Source organism: Odontomachus brunneus, unplaced genomic scaffold, assembly GCF_010583005.1.
Source record: "Odontomachus brunneus isolate Ranch 3 - 2012 unplaced genomic scaffold, Obru_v1 Obru_scaffold_071, whole genome shotgun sequence".
NCBI lineage: Eukaryota > Metazoa > Arthropoda > Insecta > Hymenoptera > Formicidae > Odontomachus > Odontomachus brunneus.
Genome location: NW_022639521.1, coordinates 1,475,147 through 1,485,857, shown reverse-complemented (window position 1 = coordinate 1,485,857; position 10,711 = coordinate 1,475,147). Strand labels below are relative to the sequence as shown.

General features: G+C 37.6%; 1 protein-coding gene across 7 annotated transcripts in view; it reads right to left on the bottom strand.

Moving 5' to 3' along the window:
* Nucleotides 1–10,711, bottom strand: part of LOC116846861 (four and a half LIM domains protein 2) — a 642,247-nt gene that overhangs the window by 77,601 nt on the left and 553,935 nt on the right. Inside the window, exon 1 of one of the 7 annotated variants that reach the window (XM_032821232.1) lies at nucleotides 7,935–8,052. The exons of the other annotated variants lie outside the window; for them this stretch is intronic. The gene's annotated coding sequence lies outside the window, so the exon portion shown is untranslated. Of the gene's footprint in view, nucleotides 1–7,934; nucleotides 8,053–10,711 lie in introns of those variants that run through there. 7 annotated transcript variants of the gene reach the window in all.

The following is a 10,711-nucleotide window of genomic DNA, read 5'->3' as shown; positions in this document are numbered from 1 at the left end:
CTCTCTCTCTCTCTCTCTCTCTCTCTCTCTCTCTCTCTCTCTCTCTCTCTCTCTCTATTTGTCTTTTCTTTTAACTTCAGCGCGCGCCGGGGGCGACTCGAATTACACATCTTATACATTTCCCTTTTAAGAATTCGTTCTCGCACACTCTCCTTGTTCCTCCTTTCGTCACGAGATATCTATTCGCGTAGTTGTCAGGATGAATCGTGTTATCGATCATTCCTCGCGCGACGAGGCAAAGATACATTCGTCGGGCCTCGAGAGGCCGTCTATCTTGTTTCTGCAAAGTGCCGAGTGTAATTAACAATGAAAGACGCGCTGGCAGATCGAGACGAGGACGTGACTCTGGCAACCAGGAAATGGTCAAGTGCAAAGACCTAACTAGAATGTTTGGCGTGCGAGGCGCGCAACCCTTCGATATTGCGTCGCTCGCGTTGCTCGCTAGAGGGAGTGTCGCCGGCTTTTTCTAATTATTTTCGCGTTTCGAAGCAGCTGTCATTCAGTCGCACAATGCTGACCGCTGTACATCTTTAGCATTATTTATATCTGTCTAACTCGTTCCGCAACGGAACTGTACGCTTCGATGTGAAACCTCGATGTTAGGCCGCACATATGTAAAAATAATATTATGTAATTGGTCATTGTGTGCACAGTTAGACTAATTTTCATAAGTATATATTTTTATTAAATCTTTTATATTATATATTTATTATATTTTTTATTATCTTTTATATTATATTTTTGTTTAATCTTTTATAAAATTATTAGAATTTTATATTATTTATATTATTTTTACTTCCTAGTTAAATCTCTCTTCTATCTTCTCTGTATACATACAGGATCAGTGCTGGGATTCTGTAACTCGTTACTGGAATTAACGACAGTTTCGTTATTGTTGCACAGTTTTTCAACGGTATATAAAAGCTACACAACGATAACGAAACGGTCGTTAACTTCAGTAACGAGTTACAGAATCCCAGAACAGGTCTCAGAATTACTTTCAAAGCTCTGGAGGCATAATAACGGGATAAGATGAACATAAAAGTCCCATACCATTTTGCAATAATTATCGAGATATTAATTTATAAAGAAGATTTGTGAATAATCACGCGAGATATGGTAGATGAGCTGTGGTGGCGACATCTGCCGTCGTGTGCTTGTACTTTACGTCGAACCAGAAAAAGTCCTCTATCTTTTTCCTAATAACTTTGTAGATTTTTAGATATTAATTAGATAACACCAGGGTTGGGAATTAACGCGTTACTTGTAACGACGTTACTATTTCGTTACTTTTTTTTGGTAACGATTTGGTAACGCCGTTACTTTTTTGTATCAGTAACGAAAAAGTAACGGCGTTACATTTTCTTTAGTAACGAGTAACGAAATTCATCGTTACTTGTATCGTTACTTTTTTACTATAGTGACTTCTGTACACAGAACGCGGCAACGCTTGCCACGCGACGAAAGTTTGCACACGATAAACAATTAATGTGCTGCTTTCCGTAAAGCCCATTCTACAATAAGCAATAAATCTTAAGTCATAATAAAATTAACCAATCATAGTCGACTATTAGAAGAACAATCCACTGTAATTGATAAATTTTATTGCGACTTAAAACTTTTTGCTTATTGTAGAAAGCAGTGAAGCGTGGTCTACAATGAGAACTTAAGCCATAAAATTTAAGCTTTAAGCTCTAAGCCGTAAGAAATTGACCAGTCACAGTCAATTATTTTTCTTATAATTGACTGTGATTGGTCAACTTCTTACGGCTTAGGACTTAAAGCTTAAATTTTATGGCTTAAATTCTCATTGTAGACCACGCTTAAGGGGCGCCGCAAACGAATTGACATAACAGTAACGTACCGTCGAATTGACCAATCACTTTGAGTATCGTCGAACCGTAATACCGCCATTTTTGTGAATACTCGATTGTAATTGGTCCATTTTTATGGTACGTCTTACGTTACTGTTATGTGAATTTGTGTGCGGCGCCCTTAAAGTCCATTCTACATTAGTCGCAATCGCAAGATCGCAAGGAAATTGACCAATCATAATTGATTATTCTTCGATCGCAAGAAGAACAATCGAATATGATTAGTCCATTTCTTTGCGACATTGCGATTTGCGACTAATGTAGAATGGGCTTTATGTCGTTATGCAAGAATACTTCCCGCTTAAATATCTTATATTTTGTCTTTATATATGTATAATTTATGTACTCTCTCTTACTATTCGTTTTGTAAGTCGATTTTAACTTTTTTTTTTTACAAAAGTAACGATTTTTTATCGTTACTTTTCAAATAACGGTAACGCGTTACTTTTTAGAATCAGTAACGAGTAACGATAACGAGTTACTTTTTACTGCAAGTAACGGTAACGTGTTACTTTTAAAAAGTAACGTTCCCAACCCTGGATAACACTAATATATTATCACGAGCGCTATCCGCCAATCTTTTTTGATTAATAATTAAAAATCTATAAAGTTATTAGGAAAATGGTATAAAACTTTTTTGTTCAGTTTTAATAATGTACAAAAACACGATGGCAGAGCTACAGCTCGTCTATTATATCTCGCGTGATCATCCACAAATCTTCTTTAATTAATATCTCAATAATTATTGCGAATATCATAGAAGCTGGTCTGGGTATTTACATATGTGTTATAGAATTTTTAATAAATCAATGTCATTTCTATATTAAGAGCTTTCACACAAGGATTACCGTAACCACAGACATAAAACGTAAACTTTAGTTGAAGGATCAATCAGGATTTTGCTGTAGTTTCTCTTATAGCGTCCTCTAGCGTCAAAAGAATATTATAGCTTCTTCAATCCCAACGTTTGTCACGTTTGCAAGGCTGCAGTAAATCTAATAGAATGTCCTTGGTGCAACATGATCTCTTATTTCAGTGAGAGTCACAGCATCTTACATTATAGCGAACACAAAGAGATCTGCCAGGCTATAGTTAATTTAAATACATACAGGAGTCCTCTTAGATGAAGGTAGATTGTAAGTAAGATATATTTTCCTAAAGAACTGCCGGTAAATCAGATCGTATGCAAAAGTAACTAAGATTTATTTTTAAAATTGTGGATACTCAGTTTGAGTTCTATCTATATAATCACGTCAATCTTCTTCTAGCTAGAAGAATCCTAAAATCCCGGTTGATTCTTTAGCTTGAGTTTATGTTTACAGCAATAAATGTGCGAGAACTCTAACCAATTCAACGGGAATTATGTTTTATTTTGTTATTGTTTTTTTTTATGTTAGCATGTTGATACCTCAACATTATTCTACGCTGAATCTGCAATGTGCAGGTCTTGCAAAATTAAATTGTAACGCGGCGAACGAATTATACTTAACAAGCGTTTTATCGCCGTTGGAGAAACAACTTAACAAAGATTGTATGAGTATAAATCATATTTAAAAGCGAATTTATGTCTCGTGTAGCCGGCGCTGCGTGTGAAACGATGGATCGTCGCGTTCATCGTATGTTTGCGTTGTTTCTGTTATGCGTCCGCTTTATGCGTTTACCAACAATAAATTAGCGAACTCGAAGAGCGGACGTGCGATAAATCATTCGGAGCCACTTCGAGACACGAGTACCTGCGCGAACCCGTGACTTTGAGATGTGATGCCGTGACCAATTTGTAAATCGTAAAAATAATTTTGACTTGACTATGATGTATCGCGGATAGATTTTCCCACAAAAATTTTTATGGTTAGCAAAAAATTGAAAGAATATCCCGATTTTAATTTTTCTACTTCCAATAATAGCCATCTATCTATGGATTATATCTATGGATTAATAATGCCTTTTGTCTTTCTGTTTCAGTTCTCTGGGATCTCGGGGGCGAATCATGGGGATCAACGTATTATATACTCTTGAATCTTTTTCTGGAAACGTTCTAAATCTTCAATGTTTATCACTATTTTTAGATCCTAAATAAGTGCAAAAAACTTTAGGAAATAATTCTTTAGCGAAAAACAAAGAGGGGTTTTATATAAATATATACTCTTATATTCTACTTTGAGGAATTATATTCTTCCAAAGAAGGAGTTGAAAATTAGGTTTTTATTTTTCCTTAAAGGTTGGAAAAGTTAAAAAATGAAATTTTAATGCAAAACGAGTTGCCAGTCTAATATAATCGTCTACTAAACATTTTCAAATTCATTAAAAATATAGTTTAATGAACTATAGTGCTGTACATGATAATGTATTTTATTTTTTTATTTGAAAACTATTATGAAAAAATAAAACAAATAAAAAAGTTTCTAAAGAAATGAAGCTTCCTGACGCATTTTTTTTAGATGATTATATTTTAGTTCGTTAAAAAGTTGTAATAAAAAACTAAGTAGGGATTGCTAGTTTCATCCCTTTATAATGCAATACGGGAATATTAAAAAAATATCAATAAATAGTCTTTTTACTAGAGGAAAACGTTCACCAGATTTTGTTTCTTAATTTTTCCAATATTTGAAAAAACAATAAAAACTTAATTTTTACCTCTTCCTTTAGAGAAATGTAACTCCTTAAGGAGGGATTAAGAGAATATAAGTATTTATATTTATATTTGTATGAAAAACCCTTTTTAATTTTCGACAAAGAAATATCTTCTAGTTTCTCGCACTTATCTAAAAACATTTTGTATATAATATTATGTATAAAATAAATGTCTTCTACAAAAAAATCCACAAAGAAGATCTGCGTTTCGACCTTCAAAAGGTGTTTTCCTCCTTAATTCATATCCGAATTCGGTTCTGAATATCGATTTCCCTGATGATTCTGAACTGGGACCCGAATAACTCGAATTATTCTAATAAATACAATTCAGAATTTTCGGATTGGAACAAATTTTAGATACCCAGCTAGTCAGATATCCGAATAAGCTCTACGTTGGACATGGAACTGTCAAAGAGGATTTTTGCAATATCGACATCCGAAGTGCGCGTTCCGTCAGCGAGTGGAGTCGTCCGGCGATTTTTGCACAGCAGCCGCGTGCAGCAGTCGCAAAAACGCTCGGTTGTTCGCTCGAAATAGACAATGCGCCGGAATTTTACGGCGACTCTATAATGGCGGATTGCGTCAGTCACCGTTGCGCCACGCTTTCGTATAAAATCCGTCACCGGCTCGAACTGAAACTCAGAACACTCGTGAAGGTTCGACAGTAGGCTTCGGTCGAGGGGATCGCGACGTCTTCCCGCGCGCGAGGATCACGTGCAAATCTCTCCTGCTCGCGCGATTCCTCTTCGTCTCTTCGGGACGATTTGTCGCGAATGCCGCCCCGATCGTATCGATTCACAAATTCATACCAAACGACCCGTCCAACGAAATCCTATCGAGCTACAACTCGGATTCAACACGGTTTAAACACTTTTCTCCTCAATGCAGCTCGATAAGCAGCCGATGTCCAATGGGAGGATTTGTTTCCCCATTTCCACTGAATTTCCACTCCCAGAAAATAAGTTCTCTTGTTGGACATCGGCTGCGTTGAGTTCCAGCCTACGTTGAGAAAAGGAGAGACCTGTCAAATCTTGTTTAAGCAGAGTATTGTTACAGTCAAAGGCCGAAGGGTTGCACCATTTTTCTCTTTCGACGAGTTTCGTAACACATCCATATTCAATAGGGGATTATGTAACACATTCATATTCAATAGGATATTGTTTTTTGCAGTAACTTTCCAGAAGATAAATTTTCCTGTTGAATACTGGAAGCGCCCCGAGGTTCATCGAGGTCAAAGTGTTGCAAGTTTCCTCGCTCCTGACTGTATTTCGTAGTGTTCTTCATGTTTTAAAGCCTAATCTACAATGTGCTCTTTACTTCCTGTTTCTTGTTCTCTGTCTTTTTCTGGTTTAATGCTTAAGGTTTGAGTCAGAAAGAGATAAGGAGAAAGAAACAGGAAGCAAGAACACGTTGTAGATTAAGCTTTAAGGTTTGAGTTACAAAAGGCCAGTTGTTCTAACTTCTTGGTAAGTTAACTGATAGTTAAATTATATGTCGGTTTTAAATTGAAGGAAAAACAAAGACAGACATATGATTGAACTATCAGTTAACTTACCAAAAAGTTGAAACAACCTTAAAGCTTGATCTACAATGTGTTATTAGCTTCTTGTTTCTTTTTCTTTCTAACTCAAACCTTAAACTAAAAAAAGACAGAGAATAAAAAACAGGAAGCAAAGAATACATTGTAGATTAGGCTTTAAGCTTGATCTAGAGTGTGTTCTTTGCTTCCTGTTTCTTTCTCTTTATCTCTTTCTGACTCAAACCTTAAGTTTTAAGTCAGAAAAAGACAGAAGACAAAAAACAGAACACAAAGAGCATATTGTAGATCAGGCTTTAGAGATAAAGAGAAAGAAATAGGAAGCAAAAAACACATGATAGATCAAGCTTAACGTTCTGTTGTCATTTTTACTTCGCACCAGTCAAATTATCTCGCACAATTCGCGTCGATTAGATGTCGCTCACGTATTCGATCATTGCAGCGCGCTTTTCAACGCAATGAAGTTCAAGTCATTGAGAGAAAAATAATCGAAAACATCGGTTTGTTGAGACTGTAAAATTTCCAAGAGGGATCTCTAGATTACTGCGAACTTAGACTCGGATTTAGACTCGATGCGTCAGCTGTTCGGGCATGTTGAAAAATCCGCCGCGATATTAACGCGACATAAACATACGGCGCGGTAATCGCCTGCAATGAATCGATTTCGCGTCGTAATTTTGCGAGATTCCGCGTCGACACGCGTGGAAGCGGCGATGCACGCGTGATGCGACTTAATCGTCGGAGACTTCAGTGCTGGACGCTAATCGATTAGGATTTCAATTGACCAAAATAATCGACAGATCAGCGAGATCAAAATGAATCCATCGTCATGTATGTGACCACAAATATTTTGGTTGATTGATGAAATTAATTATTAGTCAAGTCATTTCGACGTGATTGTTTATACGTCGATTAATAATTAATATTATCAATCGACTAAATCATATTTATGGTGACACTGAGAAAGAAACATCTAAAAAATAAGGAATATTTACTCGGGTGCTAAGAACATACTTATACTAATACAGAATATTTCTCAAAGAAGAAAATCTACATTTTTTTGAAACCTTATCTCTTCACGAAAGCAATTGTTTCTATTTGAACAAAAAAATTTCAAGTAAACATGTTATTGGTATTCACAGAGAATAAGTATCTTTTATTTTTTACGTATTTCTTCTGTCAGTGCACACATATGGTGTTTGATTCATTTCAAATGTTGATTTGCTGATCATTTTCTCTCTCTCTTTTTCTCACTCAATTAATAACTCCAATAAAGGAGCATCTGTAATGGCCGTAGGAGTGCGGCAGTAAGAAGTAAGAATAAGAAATTGACCAATCGTAGTCGAATGTAAGGAGAATATTCACCTATGATTGGTTAATTTTTTATTCTTACTCCTTACCGTTATAGATTAGCCTTAGACCTTTGCCGATATTCGCAAAAGGAGGAAAGTTTCAAGAGCTTTGAAAATAATCTAAAGTACATCCCCCCAAAAGAATCACAAGACACGTCCGAACAGATTCGAACACGTCCTTATATCATGGCGATCAGACCGGAACTTTGCTGATTATTTCGGTGAGACAGAATTCTGATCCATCAACGTCCAACACTGAGACAGACACAGACGCGCGCGACTGGATTAGCTCGTGAGTCATCAGCCTCAGCCGAATCGAGTCGAGTTGTCATCGCGATCGTCCTCTCGCATGACTCTTGCGACTTTTTCTCCTGCCGATCGCGTCCGTCCCTCCGTTCGTTCGTCCGTCCGTGCGCGCGTTCGTTGGTTTATTCGTTCGTTCGCGGGTCGTCTCTTGGCAGCCGACTCGTAAACACCCATCATCCCTGCGCGTAATCGCGCGATCGCGTGGCCGACTACGCGCTGGCGTACTTCACTTACCGAAATCCGAAACCGCCTTTCTCGAACGCGATCGCAACAGGCTCGCTCACGCGCGGCTCGTCGACGGGAGGAGAACTTCGCGTCGAAAAGGGCCGCGATCACTCTCCTCTTTCTCTCTCTCTCTCTCTCTCTCTCTCTCTTTCTCTCCCTCCCTCCCTCCCTCTCTCCCTCGCTCTCTCTTTCTTTCTGTCTCCCTTTGTGTTTTCGCCTTTTCCCTCCCTCTGTTCTCCTCCCTGTTGTTGTCAGTTCTTGTCGCAATCTGTCAGTCAGTCAGTCAGTCAGTCAGTCGATCGATCGCTCGCGGCGGGCGATCGATTTCCCCGCGCGGATCGAGGATACGGATCTCACTGCGATAGGGATTTTCGTGGTCGCGCCTTCGTCGTCTCTCGTTCCCTTCCGAGACTCTCGAACTGGCTCTAATAAAAGACGCCGAACGGGTCAGCCTCTGGACAGACTCCCGTCGTGGTGGGAGCTTCGACAAGGAGTCAAAATAGATTACTGACCGGCCGAAGGTACGATTAAGCGAGAGAGACTTCCGGTTGGATTAAAACCAACCGTGACAGTCCGCTCTTCGCTCGCGTCCAATGGCCGGCTCGTCCCAATCTCTCGTCTCGATCTTTCGCGAGTACGTCCGAATGAATGCCTCGATCTGAAAGAACCTTCGAGGAAGAGCAATATGATGATGATGATGATGATGAGGAGGAGGAGGAGGAGGAGGTGGAAGCAGAAGAAGAAGAGGCTCTTTCGCAACGTTACGTAATTCCTTAATAATTTTTTTTATAAAATCCTGCGTTTCTCCCGTCTTTAAATCGAGAAGATGATCGGAAATGTGGGGGAGGGAGGAGGGGGAAGAAAGACAGCTGTTAGCGAATTTTTTGGCAATGTTGGTTTATGCAATTCGTCACGCATGACTGGCGAAAACACGTTCGCTGAATCATGAGGAAAAACGAGGAATCTTGGCGGGCGGATCGATTGTTCGGCCACAACATAATTTGCATTGCGCAGTTCTGGGAGTGATGCACCTCGCCGCCTATCCACCGCGCGATTTCTATTTCGGCACATCTAAATAAAGCCGAAAGTGGGCCAGTTTCTGCGCAACAAGCGAGACAACGGCGTGCACTTGCGCGACATTTACCATTATGTTCCAGATATTTTGAGAGAGGCTAACGTCTTTCTCATTTTTTCACGTTGCGCCATTTCTCGTAGTATTTCGTAAGGCAGGTACAAATAAATTACGTAAATACACACACACACGTGGATACACTCAATAACGGCATATATGTTAGGTTGACGCAACAAAGATTCGTTGTTTTTCTATTAAATTTTGATCTGCAGGACTACTTTGATACTAAAAAAATTTTTAACAAAAATAAACTGCCTTTGAAAAGCAAAATCTCTAAAAGGTATGGAAGTTGGCGTAAAAATCTATCTGACTGAGTCAACAAGTACATCTTTTTTTTTTTTTATTATTTATCTTCTGTATGCACACGCAAAAAAGTGACTTAGTAATATCAGCTAAACCGCGGTAGCTGATTCAAACTTAGTCAAAAGGCCAATCGTTTAGCTGTTGCTGCTAAGAATTGGCTATGACACCTAAAATGTATTCGCTATGAAATTCAAATATGTTAGGTGACATTAAAAATGCACATTATTTCAAATAGCTAAGAAAATGGCAGTTATTCCTAAATTTCTTATCGTATGCATATATTAAAGAAGTTTGCTGCACAGCTACAATCATTTGCTACAGTCATTTGTTTCTAGCAGCTAATATTTCTCGCTGTAGCGCCTAAGTTTAAACAGCGAATATATTTAGCTTCGGTAGTATCGACATTAGCTGTCTCTATTTCAGTGACACATCTTATCTGCCACAGCTATTTTTTAGTTCTGGAAGCTAGTTCTTTTTTGGCGTGCAGTTATACAGTTATGCAGTTATACAAAGTGTCCGGTAACTTGTGGAGGCCACGATGTATAGATAGATTAGGTTAAATTGAACAAAAAATTCCTCTATAATTTTGCGAATGACACGTAATATTTTAGGTTATTAATCAAAGGAGATTCGTGAATGATCACGCGCCGGTAGATGAACTGTGATGGCGATTTCTGCCGCTGTATACTTGTATATTAGGTCAAACTGAATATAAAAGTCCTCTACCAAATGATCATGTACATGTTTAGTTATTAATTAAAGAAGATTGCTATACAGTTGCGTACAATAATGCATCAAACTTTTTTAAATAACTAAATATCTACGTGGTCAGAATAGTGAAGAATAGTAGAGAACTTTCTTGTTCAATTTGACTTTATATACAAGTATACAGCGGTAAATGTCGCCATCACGTCTCATTAACTATAATTTATTTACTAAAAATACGCTAAATAAACGTAATGAGGAATGCACATATTTTTTATTTGTTTTTCGTTTCACCGGCTTTTTATTGACTGTATAATTTTTTATATGCAATTAATTATACTTAATAAGATACTTAACAAGACGCGATAGTATAAGAAAAAGATGTCCACAAAATGATACATTCGGTGGATTTCACAGATTTGAAAGTATTATAGAATTTTTCACTTTGCTTCAATAATAAAAAAATTATCATAAAATTAATTATGACAAAATTATGCAGTTAAAAAGTAGCTTGCGTGTTAATTTGACGATTATCTATCGATTACAAATTTTTGTCAAATAACTAACCAGAGTAGGTTTTTTATAGGTTTTCAAAAAAAAAAAAAAAAAAAAAAAAAAAAAATATATATATATATATACACATATA